This window comes from Haliaeetus leucocephalus, unplaced genomic scaffold (assembly GCF_000737465.1).
Source record: "Haliaeetus leucocephalus isolate CR32 unplaced genomic scaffold, Haliaeetus_leucocephalus-4.0 Scaffold506, whole genome shotgun sequence".
Taxonomy (NCBI): domain Eukaryota; kingdom Metazoa; phylum Chordata; class Aves; order Accipitriformes; family Accipitridae; genus Haliaeetus; species Haliaeetus leucocephalus.
Genome location: NW_010972942.1, coordinates 7,974,408 through 7,997,857, shown reverse-complemented (window position 1 = coordinate 7,997,857; position 23,450 = coordinate 7,974,408). Strand labels below are relative to the sequence as shown.

Genomic DNA, 23,450 nt, shown 5'->3' with positions numbered 1-23,450 from the left:
TGGACCTCCGTGGGCTGCAGGGAGACAACCTGCCTCACCGTGGTCTTCCCCACAGGCTGCAGGGGAATCTCTGCTCTGGCGCCTTGAGCATCTCCTTCCCCTCCTTCTGCACTGACCTTGGTGTCTGCAGGGTTGTTGTTCTTACGTGTTCTCACTCTCTCTCCGGCTGCCGTTTCCGTCTGTCCCAGCAACTTTTTTTCCTTCTTAAATATGTTATCACAGAGGCGCTACCACTATTGCTGATTGGCTCGGCCTTGGCCAGTGGTGGGTCCGTCTTAGAGCCAGCTGGTATTGGCTCTGTCAGACACAGGGGAAACTTCCAGCAGCTTCTCACAGAAGCCACCTCTGTAACCCCCCCCCCGCTACCAAAAACCTTGCCACACAAAGCCAATACACCATGATACCTTCTAGCATGCAGAGATCTTTCCTCCCTTCCCTCAAATCCTCCTGAACAGAGTGACTTGAAGATGGCCAAAAAATCCCATTTGTGAGAGTCCAAGAAGAGGCTGATAGCAGCATTGAGCCTTTAGGGGTGCAGTTTTTATTCTTTGTTTCAATTCAGGAAGCTAATCTAAAGAGAAATGGGATTGGAAGAAATACAGATGCAAGTGCAAGCACATACAGTATCAAAGTGTGAATTTCACCTGTGTACGTTCTCTCCATTGTAGAATACCATGAGTGTTTATTTCCCCTCAAAATTCCTGAGCCCAGACTTTTGTATAGACCCTCACTTATAGTCTATTTACACATCTGTTCTTACTTATGGCTGCTGTTATTTACTGGGGTCAATTAACCTTTCATTCTACTTAGTTTCCTCTACCTGCAAGACTACAGCTCACAGAGCTGTGGCACATGGACAGAAAAGACCAAAGCTCCATGCAGATTTAAGTCACTGCTGTGGTCTTCACTCAGCATTTATATAATAGCAAATAATTCTTGTACAGACAAACAAAACAACCTTAAGAGTATATTTGAACACTTCCACTTACTTTCCATTCCAATGTATTATGCTGCTGCAACTTTGTGTTTACAGGTACTGAAGGAGTAAATAAGGAAGCACACATTAATCATACTATTTAAGAAGTGTTCCAAACAAACAGCAGTTATATTTTGAGTCTGACAACTCTTGATGAAATTCTGTGCAGATCCTCCTTGTTGTGCTCTACAAAATCCCCAAACCCTCTCATCAACTAAGTCATATCTCATTAGCTTAGAAAAGCATGGAGTAGTAACCTTTGAAGTGTGTAGAGAAATACTTATGTGTATATACACACAAAGTAAAAAAACAAAAGCCATGAATCCAAACTTTGTACAGGTGAGGTGCTTCAATTTTAGATGACACTAATCCTTCTGAAGAGAGTGCTAATATAAATAAGGAACATTATGTGTTGCTACTTCCCATGCCATATTTTCTGGTATGTTAAAGGTTTGCAGCAAATCCCATTGAAGTGTTTCTCTTTTATATCTGCAATTCAAAAGACAGTATGTCTGATAGTCCTTATTGGGTGTTTTATCTGTGAAGCAACCTTCTCATTTATTCTTGTTTTTATACAGTCATTCATACAGAGCTACAGCTTCTCCCCACCCCTGCTCACAATGTAATATCATTCGGGAATATGCAACTCTGGTGTAAATTCAGAAACTTGAATGCACAACCTGTCTCCACTCAGCCAACCTTACTACATGCTCCTTCAGCTCATTAGGTGTGACATTTTCAAACAGAGAATCACTAGCAAATCTACTCTAATGGCCTCATTCTGCTTAAAATTAATTAAGAATCATTCAATCCAATGGGGTTTTATAACTAGATTTTCTGTAATAATCTTTCTACTTGCTAAACCAAGTTGAGACTACTATGAAGTTGCTTCACTGACTACTTGGGAAGAAGAGGAGGGGTGACACACACATATAGGTCACACACTGCCAAGGATAACTGAATTGTAGTCATTATTAGTAGCATTTACATTCCAACATGTGGCTGAAAAGCTCATTTTCTGCAGCAGTAAATACCTCTGCTTCCCCTCAATATTATATGGGTCTCCATCCTTTATTAAACCCACAGCAAACTCCCAGCAGTATCCAAACTTTTTCTTCACCCCCTAAAGAAACTTCTCATACTTGGACAAAAATCAAAGAATGGCAATAGACTTTTTATTTACACCTTTAAATACAGTTAGAAGAGGCTAGCCATGTAAATTTATTTTAATCAAGCAGGGCATACCTTTCAAATACCTTGTTCCAGCCTTTTTTGATACCTCCTCCCACTACCCCCATACATCAGTTTCATGCTCAGAACTGATGGCACAAGTTGCTGAAAAGGTGCATTAACATACAAGCAATTTGGTTGCTTACCAAATATGTAGTCACCTAACCAGATTATAGAAAGGATCTTGCTTAGAGCTACAGGTTTCCAATATGCTTTAATCCAATCCAGCTGAGGGTGACCACCCAAAAAGGTGGTTCCTCCTATTCCACATGTCTCTTCGTGCTTATTTGCACGCTCCCGGCAACAAAGCACCACGAAGCTGCTCGCTCACTCCTCCCCCTGCCCTGGTGGGATGAGGAGGAGAAAATATAAAGAAAGGCTCGTGGGTCAAGACAGGGACAGGGAGGGATCACTCACCAGTTATGGTCACAGGAAAAAAACAGACTCAACTTGGGGAAAAAAAACCAAAACCAATTTAATTTACTACCAATCAAATAAAAAACAAGGAAGTAAACCCAAATCTTAAAAACACCTTCTCCCACCCCTTCCTCCTTCCCAGCTCAACTCCACCGCCGGTTATCTCTACCTCCTCCCCCTGGCAGCAGCACAGGGAGACGGGGAATGGAGGTCGGGGTCAGTTCATCACATGTTGTCTCTGCCACTCCTTCCTTCTCAGGTGGAGGACTCCTCACTCTTCCCCTGCTCCAGCACGGGGTCCCTCCTACGGGAGACAGTCCTCCACCAACTTCTCCAACGTGAGTCCTTCCCATGGGCTGCAGTTCTTCATGAACTTCTCCAGCGTGGGTCCTTTCTGCAGGATGTAGTCCTTCAGTCACAGAATGCTCCAGCACAGGCTTTCCCATGGAGTCACGGCCATCTTCGGGGGCATCCCCCTGCTCCGGCGTGGGGTCCTCCCCGGGCTGCAGGTGGGCATCTGCTCCCCCACTCACCTCCACAGGCTGCAGGGGGACAGCCTGCCATTTCACCAGGGCTACAGGGGCATCACCTCCTCCCCCTCCTTCCTCACTGACCTTGGTGTCTACACAGGTGTTTCTCTCACATTCCAATCTCCTCCCCTGCTGTAGGTTTCCCCTTCTTAAATATGTTATCCCAGAGGCTCTACCACCGTCGCTGATTGGGTCGGCCTTGGCCAGAGGTAGGTCTGACTTGGAGCCGGGGAAGCTTCTAGCAGCTTCTCACAGAAGCCACCCCTGCAGCCCCTCCACCACCACCAAAACCCCACCACAAAAACCCAAACCAATTCTTTAAACAATCACTGCCAAAGCACAAAGTTTGAACAGCTCAATAATTTTAGTTTTCATTGAGTCAGTGAGTGATTTCAACTCACTGTAGAGCTGCATGATCACGAGTTGCCACACCTCTTGTGTATCACATTTCAGGAAGGAAGAGCTGGAACAGAACTGCCCATTGCAGTGGATGCCCACAGATGCACTGGAATAAATATACTGCAAAACCATATGAAGTTTACCCACTATGTTTCATCAGCATTAGTATTTTTTGTAATGAAGTAAGTTTTGCAAGGACAAATGTTTCTTCATCAGGTAAGGGTGGGGAAGCCTGCAGCTGTATATTCCTCTTCATAGTCACAATGCGTATAGTGTTTTCTGACCTTCTTTCTCATCTCTTATGTTAAAATTCTTCTGAACTCTGTAAATCCTGATTCTCAGGCTGCAACCCCAGCATATAAACACAGCAACAGCTATCCAAACAAAGAGGCAGGTAGCACAACATTTTGAAAACAGCATAAAATAACTTCAGATATTTTTATTACTTTTTTGTATTTTTTTGCTGCTTAAAGAAAGTAATCAGCATATATATCCTATGCAGACAGATGAGTCAACTACTACTCAGAACAAAGACAGACTACTCAACAAGAAAAACGTGGAACGTTGTTCAATGTGTTAAATGGCACAAACCTTTCTGCTACTTAACATCCCTTTCCTCCTGACTGCATTATCTACCTATATTACACCACTACAACTTTCTGTGCATGCATGCTATAAAATTGCAGAGGTATCTTACCAGTTGAAAAGTAACAAAGTAACACTGGATTAAGAAAGTATATGTTGACACTTTAAAGTTAAATTTTAAAAGATTTTTTAAAAAAATGTGGATCAGTGGTTTTACCATGTGGCTAAGAGTAGGATGGGGAAGAAAACAAACGCTTTAGCCAGTATTACTGCTACTGCTGGCAAAATATGCAGTGTTAATTATAACAGACTGGAATCACAGAAAGAATGGAAAATTAAATTCAACATGGAAACATGAAAGTGTGTGTTGAGAGAGGTCATTTATTTCTTTACTAAAGAATATTAGAGGACAAAACTCTGCAGAGAAACAACCAAATTGAGACAGACCCCCTAGAAGAGTTTGATCAAAGGATATGCCACAATTATTCAGGTCAGAATAACTGTAATTTACAGAAAAAGCAATTTTACTGAGTGCAATGGTATACAGTATACAGATCAGTATATAAAAAAGTTCTTACAAACTGTCTCATGAAAATACCAACATGCTGGACTAAGAAAAGCATTGCAAATCTTTGGAGACCAAAAAAAAAAAAAAAAAGCACAACTTCTCTGCCTCAGTAATTGATTTTTCAAATATTCTTGCCAAGAATCATAACTGCTGTCTAAGTAACCCATAACAAGGTAAAAGAAACTAATTACCAATTATAAATTCCATAAAATAGGGATTATAATTGCCATAATTCTTATAGAAGTAAGACTTTATATTTACATCCGCTCCATACTGCAACCCAACATTACAAAGCACTCTGTGCGTAAAGTTCCTGGAAGTACCTGTAACTCCACTAGAAGGAGTTAGGAATGTACTCATTGAATTAAGTTTCAAATTTAAGGGAGAGGGGAAGGTAAGCCTTGAAGGATGATAGAATTTAATGGTTTGAAATAATACGGAACTACTCCGGTTTCTCTAGAATAGTTCATGCAAGATAACCAGACTTCTGCCCCCTCCCTCTATTGTTTACCTGATTCAACTGATGGGATACATCAGTTTCTCAGCATATTCATCAAACAGAAAACAGAGTGAAAAATCAGGACAGACAGAAATTCTCGGTAGGATGCTATTGAGGGGAGACTCAATACATCCAGTCCTTCTCTCTATCAATTTTCTCAAATGTTCACTAGTTCATTTAAGTGAGTATTTGCTTCAGTCAGAATTGTAGCTTGTACTGCATTTAAGAGCAGGACTGCAGACACTCTCTGAGCATGGTGGGTTTACGCTTCGTCAAAGCCACAAGGAAACCAGTAGCTCTGTTGTTTAAGATTGTGAAACGTGTTTGCCTAGTTCTAGACAGGATGAATCATCAATAACTCCTTATTTGCCACAGCAGTTTGGTATGTTGTCCTCTGAAATGTAGAGAAGTCAAAAGCAGCCTCAGTTCTCCTGCTGCAACCTTTAAGATATTAACTTGGATCTAGGTCTATATTTTTCCCTTTGAGCACCGAATGTAACATAGCTATTTCACTTCACAGTAGAAAGTAGAAATTTAAGACTATATATCTCAATTTTTTTTTAATATACATACACACAGTATCTCCATATATAATGTGATTTTTACTCTCTAGATTTGATCTGTAACTTGAAAAGGAAGTTTTAACCCCGCAGAACATAGGAAACACCACAAGCATTTAACTAATAGTTTGAGTCAGAAGATAGGACATGACTGAAACTGCAGTCAGAATACTAATACATTTCCAGTCTCTAACACTGTTTCAGACATCCTGATAAACTTTCCATAAAAAGTACTCCTACCTACTCAAACACAACATAGAGTCTTCTTTTTTTATTTTGAAAATTTAGAATTGAAACTCATGAATATAGGTGAATAAAAAATTGATTATGTGTATTTCTGGGGAAAACTAACAGATACGAAAGAAGCATACAATCATTTCTTACAAAGAAGGCAAACTTGTGTTAATGCACATTGTGCCTTTTCATGTCAAGTTGGGTTTCCCCCCCCGGCCCTTAACAGAGTAGGTTAGTTTCCCTCATTTTTAAGATCAGAAACTCAAGCACATCCCTCATACTCAGCTTGGAAAAGCGTGAGTTTCTGCCAAAACACAAGGATGACAGAAGCAGAAACAAATTTTGCAGACACAAAACTAGAAATAGGGAAAGCATTTTCAATCAAATAATTTGCATCTGTCTGAAAAAGCATATCTGAAATTAAATATGTCCAGAACAAATTCCTGTGATTTGTAACTCTTCTGAAGGGACACAATGAGCTTCTTTCTGAAGATCACCTTTAAGTCTGACCTTTAAGTTTAAAGCAGGCAAACCAGAGCAGTCCAACTCACAAAAAACAAAGACCTGATAGTAAGAAATTATCTCACCCCTCTGCAATATAATTGCTGGATTCTTCCACCATATCCATCCCTGGAAGAGAGAAATTTCTGCACAGTCTGATATGCCGCTGCCTATTTATTACCTCTGGTAATATCTAAACAGTGAACAGGCTGCCCAGAGAAGTCGTAGGGTCTGCTCTGTTGGAGTTACTCTCACTACTGCTTGACAGGGCTCTCAACCTAATCTAAGGCCCGGCTTTCAACATATGATCTCCATAGGTCCCGTTCAATCTAGACTCCTCTGTGACTTGACTCCATACATTTCCAAAATACTTCTGTTACACAAGAACATCTCTTCAGCATCCACTTGCAGTCAAACAATGTGATAAATAAAAGGCTTAACAGAAACAAGTCTCTTTTGAGTAACTCTTAAAATATAATTAACATTTTAAATTGTTTGCATTGACAACTGAAAAAGCATCCCAAACATTTGCATTCAAGGTAGGATTCAGTTTTATATATATATGATGTTTCCATGTGCGTGTTTTCATGCATGCTATCTGCCTGACCTCTTTTAAGCGCAAGTTGTCAATGCAATCAACAGCTGAGGAGTCTGTGCAGCGGACCAGCCAGGAGGTGTGCTTCAGGACTTGCCCAAGCATTCCCCAAAGCCAGCAGAGAGCTGATCAATACAATCAACAAGATATTTGATACATATGAAAGCCCCTAACCTTAGGCATCTTATTCATTAACTGAGTCCTGTTTCAAGGGTTTATGCTGCCATGACAGAATCAACAACCTAGTAACAGAAGAACAAGTGACAGATAACATGACTTTAAGTCACAAAGCCAGTTTCTCAATTTTTCCTCAGCACCCATACTCTCCTATTTTCACAACAGTATTACAGTTGTAAATATAAAGTGCTGTGTTTACAAAAATTATGACAGAAACTCAAAGAAAAAAATACCATATTTTCACTTAGGTACTTGGGTTATTTATGAATCAAATTTTTAAGGACTAACCAAATATAAATTGGAAAATCAAGCTGCAGCATATTTTGCAGCAGTTGAGTTCTCCTTATGTTATACAAGCATTCTGTTCTTCCTACTTCAGATACAACACATCTTTTTACACCTACATGCAAAGTTTAATTCCAGAATTAGTGTATCTTCAGTTCATGATGCCATTCCCATAACACCAGTATTTTCATCATCATTTCACGTCATAAGACAGGGATTTGTATGCAGTAGCTCCAGTCCATTTAGTTAAGAAAAAAAAAATTCTTTTTCCTTTGTAGTTAAACAAGCATTTTAATACATAAAATAAAATAATTAAAACAGAAGGTAATCTAGCATAAACATTTTTTAACTTTTGCACAACCCAGCTCAAAAGCTATTTCACCAAAGACTGCAGACATAATGGAACTAAATGAAAGTAAATTTCAAACGAGGAATGAAGGCAACTAATCAAGCTTGACAGACAATGAATGTTTCATGAAATACATAAGCAGATCAGTGTCCAAAGATGCAAAAAAGATGGAGCATCCCTATCCCTGATTTTTAAATAAAGTTCATGTAAACTTTGAGAACTGGGGAACAAACCCAGAAATCAAACCTAAAAACACCAAACTGTATTGGACTAAAAGATAGAATGGTAATTTTTTCTTAAACCCTTGATATCTAGCCTGTATTTTGCTTCCACGAGTGGCCAACAGCATACGCTTAAGTAAATGTAGATTATAAAAGCAGGGCAAGAATCCTGCAATAGTCCCCTCCTACCAGCATCTAGCCATCTGCGGCTCTTCCTGCAGGTTTGACAACCCCTGCTAAATTTTCATTTCATCACTTTCTAAACCATTTAAACTTTTGGGATCAATGTAATACAAGCTGCAGGAAATAATATATTTTTTTTGCTTTACTTTAAATAAGATGAGTTCTTTACAGGATCTCTGGAACTGCATTGCGAGAAATTACAATCAATTATTCTCTCTTCATGTCTATGCTACTTACAATCTTACACACTTCCTTTACATCCATCTTCCTATTTTTTTTCCCCTCCAGGGAGTAAGAGGCATAGTCTGCTTGATCTGTTCTGGAAGACATTCCTACTTTCAATCATCATTGTTGACTTCCAATGCATCATTTCTAAGTCCACTGTCTCTCTGGGAGGCAGTAGACAGCAGAACTACACATGGAATAAATGGTATCTTTATAAAGTGGTGTAACAGCTTCATTTTTTTCTCTATTGTTTTCATATTTGTCTTTTTGACAAGGGAATCAATACTTTGATGGAATCGTTCACAGTAACTCAAATTCCTCCCTCCTCCAGTGGGTAAAAGTCTTACTTAGAGCCCATGTTTGTGCATGCACAATTTAGACCAGTTTCCTCCTCCACTCATATGGATTAGTTTGCATTTATCAACACTCAACTGCTGCCATTTTATCAACAACTAAGTCAGTATAGCACAACCGCCAGCTTTAACAGGTTGTTTTCACTCTTTTAAATATTTTCTTTTGTAAACCTTTGTCACTTCACCATTCACCCCAAAACACCATGAACCTCTCCAGAACTGAACTACCTCTTGGCTGGGAAAGCAAATCATCTACTCCTTGACAGCTCAGTATCTTCAAGCACCTTGAGTGAGCAACCTGGTTGAGGTTTACCCTAAAATTGGATTACCTTACACTTGCCCACACACTCATCGACTCTGCCTTACCGATTTGTGATGGTAAGTTTTCTGCCTGCAAAGTCTGCACTGATTCTTTCTCACCACAGTAGAGGCAACCATTCTGCTCTCTACCAGCTTTATACTTTGCTACAGTTCAGACTTGCCAGGCTGAAGTTCTCAGGATTTCTCCATCCCTTATACCCTTGGTACTTTTTTGGGTTTTGTTTTTTTTAAAAAAAAACCTGAAGACTGACACTACTGACATTTAGTTCCTCCCATTCCTTTGTTAGCAACCAATGAAATGTTAATATTACAAGCTCTATTAAACAATTCAGCAATTTCAGATTAGAGACCCTTTAAAAACTCCTAATCCCAATGAGTTAATAGGAACTTTGGTTTAAACTTCAAATTGGGGATTTTTTTCTGACTCATTCCTTGTAATTCCACTATAGGAAACTTCCTCCGCTTCCATGTACAACAAGACAAATAATGTATTTTGGCCTCCTTCAGTATCTTTACATTGCCCAAATGGTTCTGTGATTATCATTTACAAGCCATACAGATATGGGTGTGTTTTCTTCTTTGCTATGTGTTCATACCAACTTTATCGCAAGCTCTTCATCAGCTTTTCTCAATAGCTGGTATACACTTACTCTGTTAACAAAACACATGACAAAGAAACACATTGTTAGCTCTAAGCATTTTGCTCCCTTCAAAGTGTCCTCAAACCTGTACCACTCTTTTTGAAATAAAAAAACCAAACAAACGTGTTTTAGTGAGTCTTCTTCATGACTACTACGAAGCTGAATTTGAGCATGCAATGATGAAAATGCTCACTATGACAAACCAGCTCTTCATTTGCTACATCTTAAACCAATTCCTGGGTAGTGCTCAAGGACTCAAGAGCTGCTCAATACATTTTAATTGAATGTTACCTGTCAATGCAGTTGATTTATTTACCTAACATGACTAAGCTTTCTCTAAAGTACAGCAAAATTAAACATTCATACCTACATAATGAATGCTATGGAATTAAGACTCTTCCACAGATTATCCCTCCTCATTCCTGGCCTGTTAAAACAGCATACTCATTTTAAAACCACTGATACTTCAGCTGACCATTTTTAAAGACTTCCGGCATTCATACATAAACAAGCATACATTTGTTTTTGACATAGTTACCTATTGACGAAACTATTTCTTGAGACTTCTCTGTTATTTTCTACTATGTTCTACTTGCTCATTTGCTTGGTTGGTGACAACTGAAGACTGAAATAAATGTTTTACTAATGGTTTGTATTTATTCTGGCAAGGACAGGCTGCTGCTGCAGGACAAGACTGTCATTATGTTTCTCAGTCTTGTTTCTGGATCATTTGGCAGGATGAACAAAAGCTGCATGTCTGCTTTTCACACAGCCTACCTCTTCAGTAATACTTTGTCATGTAATGTGATCCTTCAAACATTCTTATTTTTTCTTAAAAGTTTTTTTCTTTTCCAGGGATAAGCGCACATGCAGAGCAATGACGATGCACCCTTATTCTATACTTTTTAAAGTGTAACCAGCTACTAGAAACTACTATTACATACACTGAGGTCACTCAAGTTTCACAGTTTACTCAAGGTAAGAAAAGCAATTACACCTCTGCTGTCCCTGTAATGAGGGCAAGCATACAATATATTAAATAGGTGTGATATACATACAGAACACACTCATGGAATAAAATAAATCCTGGCATATAATGATGATTATTCTAAGCCAGGCACATGAGCATATTTATCTCAAATTAGGTGTTTATTTTGACTGCTAGAATATCTTTTTTTTTTTTATAAAATCCAGAGTTAAAACTGATCAGACTATGTATGTAGTAATCCTTCCCACATCCTGCAAAAAAGGAACCTTCATGCTTTTTGATCATCCTGATGACACAGGCAATCATTTGCTATAAAATTTTCAATGTCTACAAGAAGGTTTCATATACCTTTTTGTCAAGCAATCAGTACTGTGAATTTTCAAAGACTAGATACAACCGAGGACAGTAAGCTCTTGCGCAGTGTGAAGTTCTAAGAACAGCTAGAATCAAATTAAAAGATCCCTCTGTAATATGGGGAAATACACGTTTTATTTTTAACCTCCATCCTTGCTGTAGATATCTGACTGCAATTATTTTTTGTCCTTTTGGAAAAGGGTAGTTTAAAAGGTAATTTAGAAGTTGGAAATTACTAAGCTTTATTTCAGACTGAAATACAAGATCCTTCTAAGTTCATGATACCTTGAGAAATGGCAAAAAACCCCAACCATATTCCCACTAAGTAGCCTGCTCACTACAGTAACTTCAAAAGCAATCTGCAAGTAGGGATGAAAAAACAAGAAGCAAAACACATGATAGTGCAAGACTCTTGCCCATTCAAGCCCTAAAACTTTAAAGGTCACATGTAAGTCTATTCATGAATTATACTACTGGTAACCTTCTAATTAAAAAAAAAAGCATTATGCTCTTGCCATAGCTCTGAATCATGAGAAAATCATCCTCTTTTCCAGATACAAGAAGATAGCCAGAAGACTACAAAAATCTGTATTTGTAATAGAAAGCTCAAACTTTAAATCATAAGTCCTGATGTGAGATCTTTCAAACTAATCTTTCAAATTGATCACACTGTTATTGAAGTCCCAACTTCTTCATTAAATTCTGATATAGGAAGCAGCTCAGACTAGGATGTTTGAATGAACAGAAGTAGTAAGAATACGAGTATTAGAGTACTCTGAAAGCTCCAGTGTGGCCACCTTCAGTACAGCACATATGCATTAAATTATTAATACAATGAAACTTTTATTTTCTACGCCCTATCTTTTATTTACATCCAAAAAAAGTATTTTTGAAAGTTTGGACTGCTTATATTAAGACAACTACTCATATGACAACTACTCTTTCTTTTCTCAGATGCTGATCAGAAGGCAAGTGGAAGACTACTTAAAAAGGTCACCACTACACAAATCTGTTAATTCCACCCATGTTGCACAGTATTACAAGGAAGTTGTTCCTTTACCATTGGTTACCAAAGCTGTGAAGAACAAGACAATTAAGGTATTCAGTTCAGTATTTTCTGGATCCACTGGATCCATAGTTCATAATAAACTACTATGAAAAAGTGTACTTGCATTGACCACACAAATGGTTTTTATATATATATATATATATACACACACACACAACTGTTATTTAATAGTAATTACTTAACTTCCCACTGCACTGAGATTGTGCCCCTCCTACTTGTTCTTTAAAAGCATTTGAGGACACATGATTAAATAAATGCTGTTATAAACTACAACAGCCAAAGAACTTTCAAAATCACCTTCTCTGTTATAAAAGATGGTCTTTCTAACTACTTGTTGGTATCAAAATAATGGAAGTTTCTTCATATTTCAGAAGCCAGCACATAACTCTGTGGCTATTTCTAGGCAATCTATTTGTGATCAAATGCAAACATCTTCCACCACCAGCCAGTGCTCATCAGGCATCTATTAGACTACATCTAATTTGTGCTATTCAAGGCTTTATTACTATTAATTTTATTTAAGTCATTGGTATATAAAACTATTTTGGCCATTTCTACCTCTACGGAGGTAGAACACATTTGCATAAGTTAGAGTTATGAATCATTAGTGCATGTACTGCCACAGGTACAAGCTGCATATGAAAATAAACCTCTAAAGTTACACGTATCCTTTTAAGTTTTATAGATATTGGCAATAGATAGTAAAAGAATCTCTAACTTTGTTTTAAAAAGTCCTCGAAATTACACTTTATTGTTCTTTAAAAAAAGAAATTTAAAACCCTTCCTTTCCTTGTGAGAGTATTTCACCCTGACGCAGCCCTCCCTCTGGTCCAGTTTCAGAAAGCAGCTTTGGGCGGGGGAAAAGCGGGATTTTTGGTTTGGAGGGGGATGTTGGGGATGTTATTAAAGTGAACTCCTACACAGAAGCATAAAAGAAACAAACACCCAAAGGGCAGAGGTAGGAAATTTCTTGGTGCCATGCCACCTCCCTCAAGTTCATCATCGAAAGGCCTGGAGAGCAACCAAGCAGACAGACAGCAGCTTCTGCTTTCATGTGAAAAGGAGGTGATCAAGGAAAGAATGGTCTATGTGCTGCTTTTCCTTCAATGTAAAAAGACTGTTAATAATTTGAATGCAGAATATTGTTTCAAGCTTTACAATACAACATAAGACTCGGGGATGGAGGTCCAACTTAGCTCCTCTTCTCTTCCATTCGGCATCTAAGACACAACCCTAAAGCTCCTCCAAACTTTGCTAACCATCACAGTCTATTTTCCCCACAGCGTTAGATACAATTTTAAAGAAGAAAACTATTTCTCTTTACTGCAAAATTTTTAAGCATTCAAGATCTATTTATATACATAATTATGCACACATAATCACACAAAATAAAGTGTCATGTCTTGAATCACAAGTGGAAAACATCTAAGTGTCTCATTTCACTGCAGGTGAAGAAAATTTTAATCATACTTCTCAGGCACTTAGGCAGTCTTTATCTAGCTTTCAAACTTCCATGCAAATGCAGCTGTCCTATTCTAGCAATTTTACTTACAGCAGTTATAAAGCTCTGTTTCCATTTCAGGATAATGAAAATAGAGGTTAATTTATTTCTATCCACTTTCCCATACACTGCACAAGATCCAGTACAGCATTCTTGCAGACGTCACAGTCCATTAGCCAAATGAAGTGAACCAAGTTAAGACTCCGCATATTCCAGCTTTCCTGAGTTGCAAAAAAAATAATGTGATTTTATGCCAGCTGGTACACTCAGTCCATGCAATAGTACCACCCAGACCTTTACACACACTGCTTATATTTAATTTACAGATCTGAAACTTTGTAAGTGTACCTCATACTATTCAACTGGACAGCTGAGTCCTGTACTATAAAATACTATTTAACACCTCTAGTAAACCCCAACATTTTTATCTCAAATTGAAAGTCTAAAAATATCTTCTCCCCAGTTTCTTTCAAACTGCAAAGCTGCACATTGCCATGTTGAAGCATACTGGTCATTCAAACATTCCCGACAACTAACTGCAATGCAAATTGACGCTCAGGAGTCCCACATCTATGTCAAGTAAAAACACAAAGCAGTAAAACACCCCTGTATCCAGCATTGACTAAAATCTCCTGACATGAAATATTTACAAACTTAATTATACTTTTATTTCTAAACGAAGGAATAACATTACAAAACCTGTCAAGATTATTATAACAGCAAGTGCTAAAGACAGTAAGTGCAGAATTTGTATTATTAATGGATCATCTTTTTTAAACCTATCTCTCTCTGTGTTTAAGAGCAGACAGAAAAAGGGCTTGAACAAACCCATTTATCTCAAGGGCGGGTATTTTCCATTACCTTAAAAAGATCTTAATTTTTTTTCTGATGCACTAGACAGCAGAAATTACCCATTTTACCCATTTGAACAAAAACAAATATTAAATAGCATAACATCAATAACCATATAATCTTGTACCACATTAGCATCCATGACATACAGACTACCAGAAATGCTGGGGGGGGGAACAAGAGAAGTAAACCATTCTGAACTGAAATCAACAATTAAAAAAAAAGCCCACAGCAATCACACCCTAGATGTCTTAATAGAAGACTCTCTTAGTTTTGGTAAAATTTAGTTAAGCTGTTAAGAGTGTGTATACAATTCTAAAATAAAAAGCTGGGATAAAAGACAAAAAAAACCACTCAAGCATGACAAAACCAGAATCTGAGCCAGTGAAACAGGCAGCCATGTGAGTTTATCAAAGTAGACAGGTATAAAACTGGGTTTGTCTTTTTATTTTAAAATCTACCAGAGATGCTACTGAAAAAGTTCAAAAAAAATCACAGGAGGTAAAAAAAAAAGATTAACTAAGCAGAAATATATTTGGGGAATTTAATCAAACATTGCAACCAAATACATAACTGCTTTGGGATCCTTCACTAGCATGAGTACATTTGATCACAGCTTAGAGAAAAGCTACAAGTAGCCCCTTCAGAGAATAAACACCATCAGAATGCAGCAATGATCACTCAGTTCAGGAAGTTTTGGCAATTTATCATTCCTGAAGAGGCAAAAAAATCAGTCAGCAGGTGACCAAGGTGGAGGAAGTGAAATTCCCTCTCAAAATGAAAGCTCCATTTGTCATTTTTGGGTTTCACACACACACAAACAGCACCTCCACAACACACTAAGTACACAAGCTTCTTGGTACAATGTTTAAAAGTACAAGCATAGTTTCACTTACATTTCCCATAAAATCAAGTGTGACTTTTTATTAAAGAGAAAGGAATTTCTAAAATAGAATCATCCTTTTTGCAGTTTAAAAGGAAGCATCCAGTGTGACTGCCTTTTACAAACTCCTGAAAAGCAGAGCCAGACTAAGACATCTCTGAAACAATTTTTGCTTGAATTAAAACACGAGTGATATGAAGATTTGCAACATCAGAGAATAAGACCAGCCCACTGTTTTCCTACCTCTGTCTAAACAGAAGCAACAGACTTACTCTTGCACTATTTTTCATTCTCTAATTCTTATGGCTCTTCAAGCATGTCTCACTGATACTAAAACCCATGCACTGCTGAAACCAGGGGTAACACTACTCTAAAAGTTGTATTAAGTACAAAGTTTGTATAACCTCCACATTCCCTACCCAAGCTTCAAAGCTGCTCTCGACTACAGCATCATACTAAGAGCTCAGATTCCTCAAGACTTCAAGTTCTTTTAAGAGTTCCTCCTTCCCAACTAAAACCTTGTCATCTACCAATACGTCCACACTGAAAACCAAAATGCAACACTTCAAATTAAAGAAAAACAACAAACAAAATCAAACCCAGAAACCCCCAAAGAAACCCGAGCAAAAGATCCAACACCAAGAAGAATACCTAAAAGCTAAGACCATGGATAGAAAGAAGCAACATGAAAAATAGAAAAAAACCCACACCATCCACACCCCCCAAATTTTATCAAGCCTTTTCCTATCAGTTTGGCAGTTTTTACTTCTAATCGTGTAAAATTAAGAACTGAAGAACACAGGAGTTAAAGACTAAAATGTGGGCAAAATGCCTTATTATCCATCCCAAAAACTTAAACTGGTAGAGGACTTGCTTTTTCTTCCTTTTTTTTTTTTTAAATCTTTCTCAAATCCTTGCTGACTGGCATTTTTGTTCTCACTCACATCATGCATCAGCTACTCCACTAGCTTGACTGGGATCGACATTAGGCCAATACACTAGTAATTACCTAGGTCATGCTATTCATCTTTGTAACAATGTTGGCACAGTAGCAGATGTCTTCCAGTCCTTTGGAATTTTCTCAGTGTCCTAAGACTGATTGGAAATCAATAAGGGAGTTCTCCCAGGTATTTCAAACTCTTGGGACTTGACAGGCCTATTTTTAGCACCTCTTTTACATTTATACCCAAAACAGGATATTTCATATAACAACTATCGTCTACCTTATCCCTCAAAACAGATATTTTTATTTAACATTCCCCTGCATTCCATTAAGATATCTGTAAAATATATAAGCTGGGGTTGATTTTTGGTTTAGGGTTTTGTTTTTTTCTTCATTTTAAGTTCTGACATTAGGCGTTTTTCACAGAAACAAAACGCACCAGCTACCATTTGTTCAATTGTCCTTGTACAATATTCTCTTTCTATAAAATCCCACAGACGTATTTTATGTTTTCCCTGGTTGTTTGGAGACTTTTTATATGTATGTGATTTTTCTTAAAGGTCTGGTTTGCCTAACAGTAACCTAGAGTTTCTTCTGCGACATGGTAATAACTGCCAACTACGCACAGAATACTTGGTCTATCCATCTGACTAGCACAGCTAGATTACATATTTTTGGCTTTCAGACACACACAATAGAGTTCTGCCTCCTCTAACAGATAAAAATTATCAAGCTTCTTACTCACTTCTGTCTATTTCCTTGATACCTCCCTCCTTCCTCGAAATCTGCAGAGTTGCATTTCCCAAGTCACTTCAGCCTCTGATGCTCCGCTGACAGTAGCTGTCTTCTCCAGACAAAAGTATTTTCTCCCGGCAATTTACATATCACACAAGAAAGATCTCTGGCTTGATGCAGAAAACACGAGACTCCCTTCCCCCTGCCTATTCCAGTCACCGATCTACCACTGGCTGTTGTGGAACTGAAGGAGAGTCATGTAGAGGTTTGCTGGTCTTGCTTCCCAGGATCCTGACAGCATTTGTTTACTTTAAAGTACTAACTAATCAGCAGCTTGATAAAAAGTATCAACACCAATGAAAAACCCAAAACTGACAAGTAGGTGCCCCAAAAGAAGACAAGGCTTTCTCATCTAGCTCTTTTTGAGTCCATCATTTCAGCTAGGAGTTTCACCAAGAACAGGGAAGAGAGACTGACTAGAACCCCACTGGCTGATGCTTCCCTCTCTATAAACACCCATGTGACAATCCTCTCTGATAACTAAACAAGTCAGCATAATTAACAACATATATCAAAATACTCACTCAATACCAATTATTCTCTGAAGGACTCCAGAAAAGCTCTGGAATGTACATCTGACATCAACGGCCAAGCTAAATTTTTTTCAAGTGTATATGAAGAAGATGCACAAGAACAGATACTGTTGTCATCGTGAAAAAAAATGAAACAGTGGTTAACTGGAGACAAGCACCAAGAGAAGAGAGGAAAAGATGAAAAGATGACAGTTACAGGAATAATATACTGGAAGACAGTATAGAAAAAGATCAACTAGAACAAAACCCCACAAAACAGTAAAGATATCTTATTATAAGAAAAAGATGCACTCTGGTCACAAGGCAACAATGTTTCATTTTAAGCTTCAACATTCTAATTGGTGCCCTAAAATACCAGCAGAACACAGGTATTTAAAAGTTGCCCTGTGTCACAAAGATGTGTTGAAGTCTTTCAAGATTAGATTTTGCAAGATACTGAAAATCAACGTTAAAACTTTCAAAATATCAAAGGCTTTAACCAAGGACTTACTTCAGGAAAAAGTCAAAGTTCCACCCCTGAAAAATACCTGGTTTTTTTTTTCTTTCCAAGACAAAAAGCAAATATTTGATACTCATTCTCCATTAACTTTTTTCCAACCCAAATACAACCACATTGTTTTCTACAAAAGTGTTTGTTTTTATGTGCACCCTGCCAACCATCCCCTTTCTCAAGGGAGATTAAAGCTCATCAGCATTGCCATTCTACACAGCCAAGAATTGATTACATTTACAACAATAAAAATTCCCTCTACACACAACTCCTCTTAAATTAGCCCCATAAATTCAACATAAACGGCACTTTACACCTCAAATGCAGAAAGCAACCTGGAAAGGAGTTTATGGGGCCAACCAAACTTTACTGTTACCAAGCCAAGTTTTAAATCTTTGCAAGAGTAGATGACATCTTAACCACACAGAAACCCTGCTAGTTAAAGCCCAAGCTTAGCAAAGCAAGCAAGAGGAGGGAAGGGCAGTTGCAACTTTTAGGTTTCGTTTGTTTTCTTTTTAAATATACAACTTGGTTTTACTAGCAAAAAATCTCCATTTATCCTGCTTGCTTACTTCAAAATAAGTGTTTCAGAACAGTTACAACCAGAAGATAAATTCTGTATGGACAATGGTGACTTGTGTATTGTGAAAATAAATGCCTACAGGACACACAGACAACAGACAATGGTACAATACCGATCTCTTTGTATTCAGCATAGAAGACTCCAAAAATTCTGGACTTTGGCTTCTAAAAAAGCACAACTAATTTAGGTGAAAGATAGAAGGTAGTCTACTGAGAACAGAATTATCCAAAATACAAACAGAAATTTAGCTTGTCCAACACTTCTCCAGTAAAATTAATTCCAGAGGAATAATACGATAATGGTCTTCAAAATGCATTTTTAACTGTTCATGCTAGTTTAGGAAAGTTTTTTCAACGCACCCTACATTTGCAACATGTGCATGCATTTCTGTATTGACTGTTAACCTAGCTTACTCTGATAATAGAACATGGTTATTTATATATGAGAAGGACACAAGCAAATGAAACTAGGAAGGGTAAAAGAAAAATTTACACAGGTGAGACTTTCCCAGGCCATTTACAAATCTGTGTAGGTAAAGATATAGATGAATCTTCCCACCTCTGGGGTGAGTTCTACTCCAAACGTAACTTGTTTTCAGAAAAACTAAGATTCAGTGCTTAATTATATCCTGCTCCTTCATCATCCTACGCGTGCATGTAATGGCAGCACAAACTGAATGGAGCTGTTACTTTCACATTGCATGAGACCTACATCATCCAGCAGGATCTTTGCATGACAGACTAAGCAATCCAAGGAGCACCAAAGAACCTTTTAAAACTAAGTTTCAGCCCTCTTCAGTCAGTACTTCCAGAATTCCAAGCAGCACATGCACGCTTTTCTTTAAAGTACATACTAGGTACATATCCCTATCATTTTACATTTGTGCTTTGGAGTTTTACAGAAGAGTTGCTTGACTCCTGATTTGCAGTTGAACCAGCAGCCTTTATACAAGCAGGGAATTCTGGTTTGCTCAGCTTGGTCCTTCTATAAACCACCTTTCCAGGCAGACAAATCCACATCCCAGATTCTGACACAAAGCACTAACAGTTTTTGTTCAGTCTGTTAAGAACTTTACATTCAGCGGAGGATTTTTTTTTTTTTTCCCCCCCAAGACCTTTTATGGACTATACATAATGCAGTATGTTTACTGTAAAGTTTCCTAGACAGTAATATGGCTGAAAACCAATACAGAAACAGCAGTGCAGGGGACTGACTGTGAAGGGAACCTCTAAATCTAATTCTGCTGTCAGCTTGTTGCCTGATGCTCTCTGCAAGTGGACAACTTTAAACTCACTCCTTACATAGATTAAGAGTAGCTGCTATGCAAGTAAACAATACAAAGTTCTAAATTAGCAGCTGTATTTCATTAGGTGACTAGAGAAAGAAATGTTACATTTTTTAGATACAGAGAACGTCTTTCAGAAAGGACAATGTTACATGAAAAAAATACATTAAACTTGGAGTCAACTATTCTGTATTAATCCAGACACAACCTGGTGAATCATTAGATACAGGATGTGAGTATCAGGCTTAATTTTGTCCCTGTTAAAAAACCAAAGAACATCTATAATTCAAGTTGCAATATTTAATTCATATTTTGCTTTCTTATCTTCTAATAGCCCTGAAGAGTGGTCATACTGGAAGGACCTCAACTTAACACCTATTCAGAGGTCAGACCACCACAGTAACATATACCAGGAATGTTGTGGGGTTTTTCTCCTTCAAAATTCACAAATCAAAAACAGATGAAGTATAATCTTAATGGAATGCAACAGCACAGGTTTATAAGAAAATATATAGGGATTAAAAATGACAAAGGGATATGCTTAAAGATTCTTAAAATGCTGCTTGTCAACCTCAATCTAAAAAGCAGAGTTTTAATTTGATTGTCTATTGTACAGGAATACCGTATTTCTCGTCATTGCCTTCTTGCTTCTGAAACACTTCAATAGCAGCTCATCTCATACAAACAATGTAAAACAATATAAATAGTGGATTTGGGGGGGGGCGGAATTTCAAAAAAAGAAACAGAAAAAAAGTCTGGATTAGTAACAACTACTAGTTAGAATATCTGATATACTAACAGTAAGCAACATTTTACTACAGTCATGCAGTTCGGAAAAAAAAAGATCTTAATGGCAGAGTTTTGTATTACATCAGATAATTTCAGTGAAGACTAATCAATTAAATATTCAGACTGAAAAGACTATGATGTTAATTTGAGGATGCGTAATTACTGCCATGATTTTTAAAAGCTACCTTTTATTTAACAACCATTTTTAAAAATCCAATAAAACTTTAAAGCCAGACTTTGCCAGTTAACTCCAAATCGAATTTAACTCTAAATTACTATTTTACTAATGTTTTATCATTAATGTTGTTGCTCTCTACAATAAAAAAAATTTCTCAGGAGTAAGAAGTCTGCACCCCTTGCATAAGGTGGCAAAGCAGCATCCAGTTGAAGAGTACTCTCCAACAGATTAAGAGCTAGATGGACAAAGCACAACACATGCACCCTATTTCCAATTCTGCTACGAAAATCACAGCTCAGCTTTAACACCCAGTTGCCTCACATGTGAAATAAGGAGGATACTTCCTTTCCTCTGAAAAGTTTTTTGTAGTTAGACATGAGCATTACTCTATTCAAGAGTTATACACTGCCACTTTTGAATTAGGAGTCTATCACACACAAAACCAGACAACGGACCATACTGCATTTACAATCACCAACTATATTTCATTGTGCCACAACCTAAAAAATTTTATTTCTGTTAGACTCTACGGTAGTTAACATCATGTCTGATATTTTTCCAGTTCATGAAGCCCTCCTATATACATTACCTAATACACACAATCTTGTAGTTCTTTTTTCCTGCTTCATTGGCTTCTATACTCACACACCGTATCATTTCCCTATTTAAGCCCCAATCACGCAATCAGATCCACAGGAGAAGGTTTCGATGAACCTCTAGCATGGAAATCACTGGGATGTGTGCTTGGCGGTCTCCTTGCAAAAATCAGTTTACAAGATAAAAGATGCAGACTGTACAGTCTAGAGGGCTTGCTTTATAATCTGTATAACACAATGGAGCCATGCTTGGAGGGATCTGGATGATACCTAAAGCAGATCAAGCTACTGAAATAAAGTACAGCAGAAACATAAGATTAATACCACTGTCTAATTCTATGGATGACATACAGGCTGGATATAAATTCAGTTTAATAATAAGAAAACACTTCTCTGTTTTATTTCCAAGTTGAAGACGCAGCCTAAAGTCAACGGGAAGGCCAAAGGGTTATCGGTTTAATCCTATCTGCCTAAAAGAAGATTATTATTAATAAATCTAATGAGAAATGTAAGAAAAAAACTCTTTCCAATACTTGAATTATTAAGAAATAAATAGTTGAGCTACTGTCATTTCTCCCCCTCCATTTGTCAGGGTCTTTCACAGACAAAGAAAACAAGAAAAGGAATGTTCTTTTTTTACAAACATTGAAAGTATTATAAAAGACAGATGAATAGAATGACAAAAGAACAGTTTGAAATTACTTATATTCATTCTTAAAACAAGCAAGTTTCAGCTTAATATTATCTCTTCAAAAAAATCCATTTAAACAGACATTATTACTGTACAAAATCAAGATCATCAGCTCCAAAACCAGAAACAATTGCACAAGAATGGGAGGGACATAATCCATTTATGTATTATTTAAATAAAGCAAGCCTTTCTCCTGAAGTCTTTCAGTAAACACGTCAGTTATTTTGCCACATAGGTTCAAACCCTGCCTGCGCTCAACATGCCAGAATTGTAAAGCCCAAGTTCTCCTTTCACGCTGCCTGTTATTGAATGTGTACGTATGCTTTGTACTACCCAGCCCCGGTACTTCCGTCACACTTCTAGACGAGGTGGTGTTGACACGGCTGCACTACAAACCTAACACCCCTCCTCAGCCCGAAGCAAGCAAACATTCCCACATGTTCCGTGGCTGCACCAGCTCCGCCACTCGTGAAGCAAGCCCCCTTCTTCATCAGCTGTTTCCCTGCCACGGCTAACGCTCCCTCGCCTATCTCCTGGACCAGCCCCTCCCTCTCTAGAGGACAACGTCCCGACTCCGAAGGGCCACCAACTCCAGACGTGGCCTGGTGTCATTGTCTCTCGCTTTCCGCCACCCCCGCTTCCTCCCCCGTCCCTCCTCCCTTACCGCTGCCTGTCACCTGCTCCCTCCCCGCCGGCCGTCTGTTTCCAGGTCAGCTCGGCTCAGCTCGGCGCCTCCGTCTCTCTGCCTATTCATCCTGCGAGCGGGGAGGAGGAGGAGGAGGAGGAGGAGGAGGAGGAGGAGAGCCCGCCGGGCGCCGCAGCGCCCTCACCGCCACTGTCAGCGAGGGGCAGTGCGCGGAGGGGCCGCTCTCGGCGAGGGGCGAAGCTCTCCCCTCAGCCCGGGGGCACGCACGCTACCAGAGGGCTTCGCAGCAAGACGACGACAGGCCTCGACCTCCCTGCGCACCCACCCCGAGTCTCACACAACTAACCAGATCCTCCACCGCTCGATCCCAAAACCTGTGCCGCGGCTCAGCCCGCCGCCCCACCTCCCCCAGCCCTTCCCCCCCC

The 23,450-nt window shown here is 38.5% G+C and overlaps 1 protein-coding gene across 1 annotated transcript in view; it reads right to left on the bottom strand.

The window, feature by feature from the left end:
- ARFGEF1 (ADP-ribosylation factor guanine nucleotide-exchange factor 1 (brefeldin A-inhibited)) overlaps nt 1-23,450 on the bottom strand; it is a 101,668-nt gene that overhangs the window by 77,760 nt on the left and 458 nt on the right. The gene's annotated exons all lie outside the window — the stretch shown is intronic.